Below are 10,833 nucleotides of genomic sequence, written 5' to 3' on the forward strand. Positions count from 1 at the left end.
CCTTTAATCGTGTTATGGGCCAAAGTTGTGGCATGCATATATATATATATATATATATATGGTGCAAGATCTGTGCTGCCATGGGGCACAAAATCAAAACCAAGTAAAATTTCGTTTGCAAGTTCTTGTTCTACACGATTGAATAGCCAAAAGTCCTAAGTTAAGATTCTAGGATTTTTTTTTTTTTTTTTTTTTTTTTTATACAAGATAAAATTTCTACTCTAGCCTAATCTAAGTGTATATGTGTGTGAAACTTCCTCCTGGATATTTGAACTCCGGCCCTTACCCCTCACACCCTACAAACGCTTATACTTGTGGAGTGATCATCACACCAAGGGTGCGTGGTGGTGATTCTAGGATTATTAAGACTTGCTCAAATAGCTTGATCAATCAACCACCGACAACAATATTGATAGTCCTTTTACTCTATTTTTTTTTCTTTTTTTTTCCCCAATTTACAAAAGAACCTTTACCAAAATATCAGTATATTAAAGTTACTATTAACCTATTCTAATCCAACTAACAAGTAATATTAACTTCAAAAAAAATCCAAGTAATATTTATATTTCAAAAGTCTTAAAAAGTTTAAATTATTATTTCGTTTAAAATTATATTTTTAAAAAATTTTAAAATGAATTCAAAGAAATTTTATTATTATGAATTATTTTAGTTATCTATCATGCTTTTTAGCTTTAACAAAGTAAAATTTGATCTTTCACAAATAAGCTTTTGTCATTGAATTGAGGTAATTCTTTTACATATAAATTATAATCAATCCATGCATCATATGGACATGATCTCCCATCAAATTGCCATTCATATGGGAATCAATTAAAATTTGGACATCCATTGCATATTAAACATGCAAGATGATTTTAGAACAACAATGAAAGTAAGGGATTGAGTATACAAAATGTTAAAAACATAACAAATTACACAATTTTTCCCACAACTTGACACATGGTAATAACGAGATGTGAGTGGTGGAGAAAAAATAGTAAATTCATATAAGTCCACATCTCCATCACTCACAACCTGCTACTCGTGATGAATTGTGTCAAAAGTTGCGTAATTTATTATGAGGCCTAGCATTGTGCAATTTGTGATGAGTATCATTTAATTTGCTTTGGAGAAGACTTTCACCAATAATACTGCAACTTGCAAGAACTAAAATTGTACGGTAGATTCATAAATAAGGGTGCATTAATACATCAAAAGCTACTTGTACAGTTGTACGTTCAAAAAATAAATGAAACTGCAGTATTAATAAAAAATTTCTCACTACAATCTTTGGTTAAAAAAAAAAAAAAAGAAAAAGAAAAAAAAAGAACCGAGGAACAGATTATCGGTTGCATCAAGTCACAGCCCGAAAATTCAAGCATCTTTTCCTTTTTCTTTTTTAAGCTTAGTATGTAAAGTTTGGACTATCGTGAATAGTGAAAGAATGCATTCTTTCATTCTTTGCTCAAAAACTATAAGTTTTTAGTTTTCGATTGCTTAAAAAAAATGTATTACAAAATGTTTAGAAAATAAATTTAATTTCAAGCATAAAGAGATGTCTTGATGATGCTAAAGAAAGGTGCCCTGAAGTACTTCACTTAATTTTATTGTAATATATTTATTAATATTATTTGAACTTATTCTAAATAAGACAAAATTTAGCTACGAAATCGGTTATAATTTAAGGTTACAACCTTATTCAATATCATTAACATTACTATATATTTCAAAATTTTAATCATTAGATTGCATGTTCTTTACACTCTTAATACACATGTCAAATTTTGTGTCAATCAGGTATTATTTACTATATGATTGTAAGTGGGCGAAATCAGAATTAACTCAAGTTAGATAGAGAGTTTATATATGATGGCCCAATACAATTAATTTTGTAGAGAATGGGTTTCCGAGGTCACCCTTGGTGTGCCTATATGGTTTAGCTTTTAAGTTAATGGAAAAACATAAAGTAACTCATAAGAAAGAAGTAGATTTTGATATTAACTCTTCCTCGAGTTAGGTCGAGGAGCAATACTTCATATAATGTTCAAATCTCAGTTACAGGATAGCGTTGCAGAGTATGTTTCTCTTTTCAATTTTTCATCCCCCAATCTAGAGGAGTTTCCTTTCTTTATATAGCTAACTGAATTGCATCCTAACCTTCTACTTGTACAACCATTGATCTTCCTTTGGATGCTTGTCCCATCAGGGTTTTGCTAGAGGTAGTAGAATATGTTGCAAGTTGTGAGGGTACTGTTCAGGGGTCATTCTATCATTAATGCGGCCAGCTAAGTTGGTGCAATGTATTTGTTAGGACATATGTGTTTCACATGTTAAGAACATATGTCATGATTTTATGTAATTGGTTTATCTTTTGACAAAATGCACTTTATTTGTAATTGGGTAGTTCTAGGATGTGTTCAATACTTCAAGAAACCTTATTTCAAGTTCAAGTGTTGAAGTCATCAAGTCTGTCCAAGAAACAAGTGAAGAAGTGCTGAGTTTTTAAAACTTGATAGCTGCTCGACACCTCTCAACAGCTAGGCTATCTATCGAGCCTCTTAAGGTGTTTCTTATCGCAATCTCGACATCTTCTCGATAGCTGGTCGATCGATCGAGAAAGTTCATGTCCCCTCCATAGCTTCTCAACACCTGGTGGATCGATCGAGTCTTATCTCTTGTGTCTGATATTTTAATCCTTGACACCTAGCTCGACACCTGCTCGAAACCTTATCTGTCAAGCTTTACGAATTTCAGATTTTCAAATATGATTTTCGGCCCATGCTTATGTATTTGTTTACGGTTTCTTTTCTCACAACCCTAGACTTATATAAGGTTTATTTTAGAGGCCGTCACATAAGAGAATACAAAGAGAACATAAGAAAAAGGTGACCGATGCCTTATTCTCTCTGAAAGAAACTACTGCATCTTTGTGCCTTAGGCTTTTGTAACCAAGTGCTTCTTGATCTTCATTGTTGATGAAGTGAAGAACTTTGCAGCCAACAATCTTCTTCTAGTTGGTGATTAAGTCGCATACTGGGATCCGCGCAATTTGTTAGTCACGTATTGGAATTCGTGCATCAAAGGGTGGCGTTCATATATTGAAGAGTTCAGAGGTTCTAAAGCGAAAGAAGGTTTCTGTTGTGAGTTCATCTACGGAGATTGTAGTGTCTAGGGACAAAAGTTTTGTACTAGATCTGAAACTTCTCTTTTCTATAGTGGATTGCTTTTCGGGAAGGTTTCCCCCTAGGTTTTTATTGTGAAACTAGTTTGTGTCATTGTTTTTCTTTGGTTATCATATCTTGTCTTATTTATTTTTCCGCTGCATGATTTTGATATAATATTGATGTTTGTTTATTTTAACAAGTTTTGTTAATAATAAATCTAATTAACAACTTAGATTTAAAACTTGTTAATTCTATCAATCGATGTCTAAATTTCCCATCAAGTGGTATCAGAGCAGGTACACTCTGATTGGATTAATTTCCTGAGTATGATCCTTGACCCCTATTGTAATGGACGTGGACAATCTCTTTTGATTCCTCCTTTATTTGATGGAACTAATTATGCGTACTGGAAAGTTCGTATGAAAGTTTTTTTACAGGCTCTGAGTGAATAGGTATGGCAAGCTGTTGAAGTTGGCTGGATTAAGCCAAAAGAAGCGTCGGTGGATTGGGATGATGCAACGATCATAGCGGCAAATTTCAACAGTAGGGCCTTGAATGCTTTGTTTTGTGGGGTGACCAATGAAGAATTCAAGAAAGTATCATCCACAGAAGTTGCCAAACAAGCATGGACCATTCTTGAGACCACTTATGAAGGTACCAAGGCAGTAAAGACTGTGAAGTTTCAAAGACTCACTAGTAGTTTTGAAGAAATAAGGATGGAGAAGGATGAGACCTTTGATGAGTTCTATGCTAAACTCATGGATGTTGTGAATTCTGCCTTCAATCTTGGAGAATCTATTGCGGAATCCAAAATTGTTAGGAAAATCCTTAGGTCCTTACCTGAAAGATTCCATGCCAAGATCACTGCCATTGAAGAAGTCAAGGACATTGATCAACTTCCTTTAACTGAGCTTGTAGGGAACCTTCAGACCAATGAGATGGGATTAGGCTTAATTGGAAAAGGTGGAAAGAGTAAAAACTTGGCTCTTAAGGATATAGAGGAAGAGATTGAGGACTCTGAAGATGAAGATGAAAGTGAAGATGAAGATGAGGATAAGGATCTAACTTTCATAACTGATGAGATTTTCAAGCTTTTTCAATTTAGGAAGAAGAATAAGGGCAAACCTCCTAGGAAATCTAAATCCTCTAGGAAGGGCAAGAATGAGAAACCCCTTATTCAATGCCATGAGTGCAAAGGCTTTAGTCATATGAGGATAGAGTGTCCAAACTACCTCATGAAGGAAAAGACCAATAAGTCAAAAGATAAAGGGTTGGTTGCTACTTGGAGTGATACTGAGAATGACAATTCTGATGAGTATGTGGGTGAATGTAGTCATGTTATGGTCTTTGCTGCCTCAACCGATAAGGTGATTGTGGAGAGTGCTAGTGACAGTGAGGATTCTTCTAATGATGAAGTACCCAAGAAGATAACCCTTCAGGAAGCCTATGATAAGCTATGCACTGAATTTATAAAATTTGAGAAGACTTCTCATCTTTGTAGAAAAGAGCTTAATGAGGTAAAAACTGAAAAAGCTGATCTGTTAGTCAAACAAGATGAGACTACAAGGTTGAGACTCTTGTTATAGAGAACACCTCATTAAAAGAGAATGTCAAGAATCTTGAAGTTGAGCTTAGTCAAGCTAGAACTCAAATACAGAAGATGTCAAGTGCAAAGCTTGATGAGGTATTGAGTGCTCAAAAGCCTAGTTCTGATAAGACTGGCTTAGGATATGCTGTTTCCTCCAGCCCTTCCTCTTCCACGGCTTCTGGATCAAGGACTGTCTTTGTGCCACAATCTGAGATAGGTGATAAAGGTATGAAATCCAAAACTATTTTGGCTAATTCTAAATCCTTTGTTAGACATCATGTTTGTCACTATTGTGGTGTTTCTGGACACATTCGTCCTAATTGCTTTAAGTTGTATCCTCATAAGTAATTATCCAAACGGTCATAAGTTTCCTCTCAAGTACCTACACCTTTGTTTGGAGAGTTATTAAAAGTTTTGAGTTTTTTAACTCAATTTCAGAAGAATTCTAATTCTTCTATGTTCTTTGGTAGACATACTAAGACACATGCCTTTTCATCTTCACGGCCAAAGACTCGTGCTGTATGGATGAGAAAGGAGCCTAAAACTTAATTGTCTTTTCTGTTTGTCCTCTGCTTTTATTCTTTCGATCTAAAGTAGGACTCTCTTTGCTTGATTTCTTATCTACTTTTGGAATCATGTTTTCATGCATCTGCACCTTTCTATCATGCCTTCATGCATTTGCATCTTTCTTTCATGCTTTCATGTTGTTTGTCTGTTTTTGTTTGGTTGTTTAGTTTTTATTTTGTTTTGTTTTCAAAATAAAAATAAAAATGAAAAATCAGAAAAATACGAAAACAGTGTGTGTTTGTGTACATTGGTACTTGTGTACCTTGGATGGCCATTGAAACAAAGTTTTCTAAACTTTGTATCTTTTGTAACTTAGATGAGCATCTCTATGCACAACTAAACAAGTGAGATTTGTGGCTCTTGTTAGTGATGAGTAAGATTAAGTTATCTCTTGTACTTAACACTCGTATCACTCTTTTTGATGGGAAGGACTAAAAAAATCTTAAGAGAAAGGCATTAATAACCATCTGACTACTGTTACCCACCAATCATAATATAACACCTATATGCTTCGGCATAGTAAAAGTGCAGCGTCAATGACATTTGTGTGCTTAGGCATAGCAAAATTGGAATATCAAATATCATTGGGTATTTCTTTTCTCTCTCTAATATGTCCATGCATGATATGCTTAAAAAGAAAAATATGCAAATAAAATAAAAAGCAAAAAGATCAAAAATGCTTTAAAAAATTATTGCAAGCGTGTATTCTAAGAGATGTGGGAGTTATAAGATGTACCTCGAAGGTGATAGTCCCCATCAAGTAGTTATGATTGTGTGTGAGTTAAAGTGATTTTCTCATATCTCAAATCGTCATAACATGTATACACTTATGTAATCTTGCGATGTTTTTCACACACAACACGTAATATTCTTTGCTACTCTTGATACATGTGCAGGTACAATGTGATTTGGCCATCACAAGGTTTTACATGTGTTAATGTATGCTTAATAAACTGTCTTGACTTATTTTTGAAATATAAAATTGGTTAGACTTGTTTAGTGTGTGTGTTTTTGGGATCTATGTGCTTTATTTTTTTTCTTGTTGAGAGATTTGTTGTTCACATGATTTGCATCTTTCTATTATCTTGTCATCCATAGCATCTTGTTTCATTACATTCATGCATTTATATGGATTTCTTGTGCCCCCTTGATCATCCTTGATCATCTTTATGTCTCTCGGGTAAAGTTTTATAGTTTCTTGTACCCTTTGTCAATCATGACAAAAAGGGGGAGAAATTGTGGAGAATATGTGGTTTCTTTCTAAGATTCTACATGTTAGGGGGAAAAATATATGCCTTTGTAAGGGGGAGATGTGTTTCATCTTGTTAGAGAGAGTGCTTATCTCCTTTTTCTTGTACACCAGTCTTGTGACCATTTTTTTACATACATTGTACTCATCTTCTTTATATATGATGATGTATGTCTTCTTCACCTATCCTTACATATGTTGTTTATTTTCTATCTTTATACACATGTTTCTATTTGTATGCAATCTATTATTTCTGTTTCACACAAAGATGCATTGATGAGTTTTGTTTAAAGTGGTTCAAAAATACAGGTTGTCAAAGTCTACTTACCATAAACTTTCTTCTTGCAAAGTTTTTTAAGAGTTTGTGTTAGGATAGATTTTATTGTATTCAACAAGTGAATATGAGTTGAGTGATTTATGACTTTTCTCATATATTCATTTGTTTGTTGTGGTTTTGTCACGGATTGCCAAAGGGGGAGATTGTTAGGACATATGTGTTTCACATGTTAAGAACATATGTCATGGTTTTATGTAATTGGCTTATCCTTTGACAAAACGCACTTTACTTGTAATTGGGTAGTTCTAGGATGTGTTCTTCAAAAAACCTTGTTTCAAGTTCAAGTGTTGAAGTCATTATGTCTGTCCAAAAAACAAGTGAAGAAGTGTTGAGTTTTAAAGCTTGATAGCTGCTCGACACCTCTCGACTGCTAAGCTATCTATCGAGCCTCTTAAGGTGTTTCTTATCGCAATCTCGACATCTTCTCGATAGCTGGTCGATCGATTGAGAAAGTTCTTGTCCCCTCCATAACTTCTCAACACCTAGTGGATCGATCGAGCCTTATCTCTTGTGTCTAATATTGTAATCCTTGACACTTGCTCGACACCTTATCTGTCGAGCTTTACGAATTTCAGATTTTCAAATCTGATTTTCGACCCATGCTTATGTATTTGTTTAGGGTTTCCTTTCTCACAACCCTAGACCTATATAAGACTTACTTTAAAGGCCGTCACATAAGAGAATACAAGGAGAACATATGAAAAAGGTGACCGATGTCTTATTCTCTCTAAAAGAAGTTATTGCGTCTTTGCGCCTTAAGGTTTTGTAACCAAGTGCTTCTTGATCTTCATTGTTAATGAAGTGAAGAACTTTGCAGCCAACAATCTTTTTCTAGTTGGTGATTAAGTCGCGTACTGGGATCTGCACAATTTGTTAGTCATGTACTGGGATTTGTGCATCAAAGGGTGGCGTTCATATATTGAAGAGTTCAGAGGTTCTGAAGCGGTAGAAGGGTTCTGTTGTGGTAGAAGGTTTTTGCTGTGAGTTCATCTACGGGGATTATAGAGTCTAGAGACAAATATTTTGTACTAGATCTGAAACTTCTCTTTTCTATAATGGATTGCTTTTCGGGAAGGTTTCCCCCCAGGTTTTTACTGTAAAACTAGTTTGTTTCATTGGTTTTTTTGGGTCATCATATCTTATCTTATTTATTTTTCCACTACATGATTTTGACATGATATTGATATTTGTTTGTTTTAACAAGTTTTATTAATAATAAATCTAATTAATAATTTGGATTTAAAACTTGTTAATTCTATCAATCGGGATCTAAATTTCCCATCAGTATTGAATGCGGAGGTGATTGGTATTTTACCTAGATATTTCCCTTCTTTTTTGTTTGCACATCTCTATCATCTTCTTTCGATATTTTGTCTTTTTGTGCAATTGGCCTGCTCAATGCCTCCCAAGGAGTGCTTGCTCTTTGGACTCCTTGGGCAATTGGCCTCTTCAGCCTCTATTCTTCAGCTCTCACCTGGTATTAGGTCAAAAATAATGAGGGAATGGGCCCTTCCACCTCCTCGAGCTAGGCCCACAGAGCTCTATTTTGTACTCGGATCTCACTCCTCCCATAATGATCTATAAGATTATATTTTATGTATAATTTTAAATTATAAAAACTTGCAATTGAAACAATTTATTAATGACATAGCTATTGTTCTTTAATTTTCTAGAAATTTTGCAAGCATGGATGATGTAAAAAGAAAATATAATCCAATGATGAATTTGTCAAAATTCACCTCTAATAAAAAGATATTGAATAGAGTTATAGCCTTAGGCAATAATTAATTTTATAGCTAAACTTTTTCATTTCAAATAAATCCTATCTCTCCCTTATATTTACCTCTAAGTTCCCCAAGTATATTTCATTGATATATCAAATGCGTTTTTGTTTTGTTTTGTTTTTTTTTTTTTTTTTTAATGGCACTAACTAATGAAACCGTGTATAAAAGATATTTATCATAAATAAGATAATGGGGTATGGGGAATGAGAGGTTGGGTTCGAACTATATACATGATATAAAAATTTTAAAACTTTAAAAAATAATGTTTTAACAAAATTCAATTTTAAATATAAGAAATTGGCAATCCATGACTCTATGGACTGTAATTAGGTTTGATTTTTAGAAGATTTACCTCTTCCCAATAAAGCATCAAGGCAAAAAACTAGAAAAAGAAAAGAGAAAACTTGGCTTTTACCTTTTGTTTTATCCCTTATAGTTGATGAAAGTGAAACGCTTTTCTTCTCTTTCTTTTTATTTTTTTGGTTTTGCTTTTAGTGTAGGTCTCTTTTCATCTCCCCTCTACATATCCAATGCTCTCTCATTCAACTTTGACAAATCCAATCAAAATCACTTTTTTCTATATGAATAAAAGATAGGACTAGACACCAGACAGCTTTAAACCCATGTATCTCTTTGGTGAGATTTTTGTCTCTCCTATGACTTTGCTAGTAAAATTTGCATTTCCCAGAAATCACAATGCTTTCAATCGATGGAATCATGGAAATCAAGTACACGATGAGATTGAAGCCCATCATATTAGTTGACAATTCAACATGTTATAAAGATTATAATCATTTATGAGAAAATGTTACATTGCATACCATGGCATGTTGGACAAGAAAGTTATTGTCCATGCTGCTCTTTCTTTCTTTTTTCATTTCTTTTCTCTTTCTTGTGGAGTAAATAGTAATACTAATTGATAAATTTTGATTGGAATAATATCGATTTCAGTCTCATCACACATTTCACTTTCAATAGCACCAATCATAATACGTTACCTTATCTCAGCGTGAATTTTTTTTCACTCATTGCTTTTTTTTTTCCCCCACTTTTAATTTTCTCTTTGTTTAACATGTCTCCTTTGTCATTGCCAGATGGCAAAAGGAACAATTTTCAACTCTTGAAGTGTGAAATTGCTGAGAAGCTTGGGTTGAGAAAAAGAATATGGATACGGAACCTGTACTTGATTCTGTAGCTGTATTGCAAAGAACATGTTCTTTTGGACCCGGTGGTCCTGGAATCCTTTTGCTTACGCTGATCTATAACCTAACCTTTTTTGTTTTTGAGGACAATCTATAACCTAACTTGATAGGACTGAGATTCATTGTGCATCACGCTCACACAGGACCTTAGGGGCAGAAATTTGTCCACAATTGAAGTCATTGTCATGATGAAAAATGTGAGCCATGGCTGTACCTCGTACTGCATGGCACTACATATCTAACCAAGAATGAAAAGAAGAGCTTATTCAAAGCTCCATGATCGGTTTTTTTTTAATTATTTTTAATTCTTTAATTTATTATTATTTTTAATGAAAAGATTGAAATCATATTCAGACGAGGATAAAAACAATACATTTTGAGCAAGAATATGCTCAATGATGCAAGGGGATTCTCTTATCCAAGTGAAAAAATATGAAATGCCTCTAACTTATTGAGCTAGAGCATGAGCTGCTTTGTTGCCTTCTCGAGCGACATGAGAAATCTGCACGCTTTGAAAGAGCTGAAGCTGAAGCAAGGCACCTGAAATGTTATTAGAAATACTTAGGGGAGGGATTGATGAACCCAGCAAGGAATGGACTACTATCTTCTGGGAATCACCCTCAAAAACTGAATCACAATTGCCCATCTGCCAAGCACACCTGATACCTTCCCCCATGGCTTTTGCCTCAACCTCTAACAGATGCAGTGGAGCATTCAGGGGGGAAGAGATAGTCCTTAGACCACTGGACAAGATGAGAAGCTTGTTTTCGGGAACCCCCATTCCAAATTTCAATTCAATTAGTCCATAAACTCCAAGCAACAATAACCAACAACACCATAAAGTCATCATCTCAGTTTAGCACATATTTGACACATCACACCAGGTCTAAAATCTTTGCAGAGTGAAAACGAGGGACTGCCCAGATCTGAACCCGATATATC

Source organism: Quercus lobata, chromosome 1 (genome assembly GCF_001633185.2).
Source record: "Quercus lobata isolate SW786 chromosome 1, ValleyOak3.0 Primary Assembly, whole genome shotgun sequence".
NCBI classification, from domain to species: domain Eukaryota; kingdom Viridiplantae; phylum Streptophyta; class Magnoliopsida; order Fagales; family Fagaceae; genus Quercus; species Quercus lobata.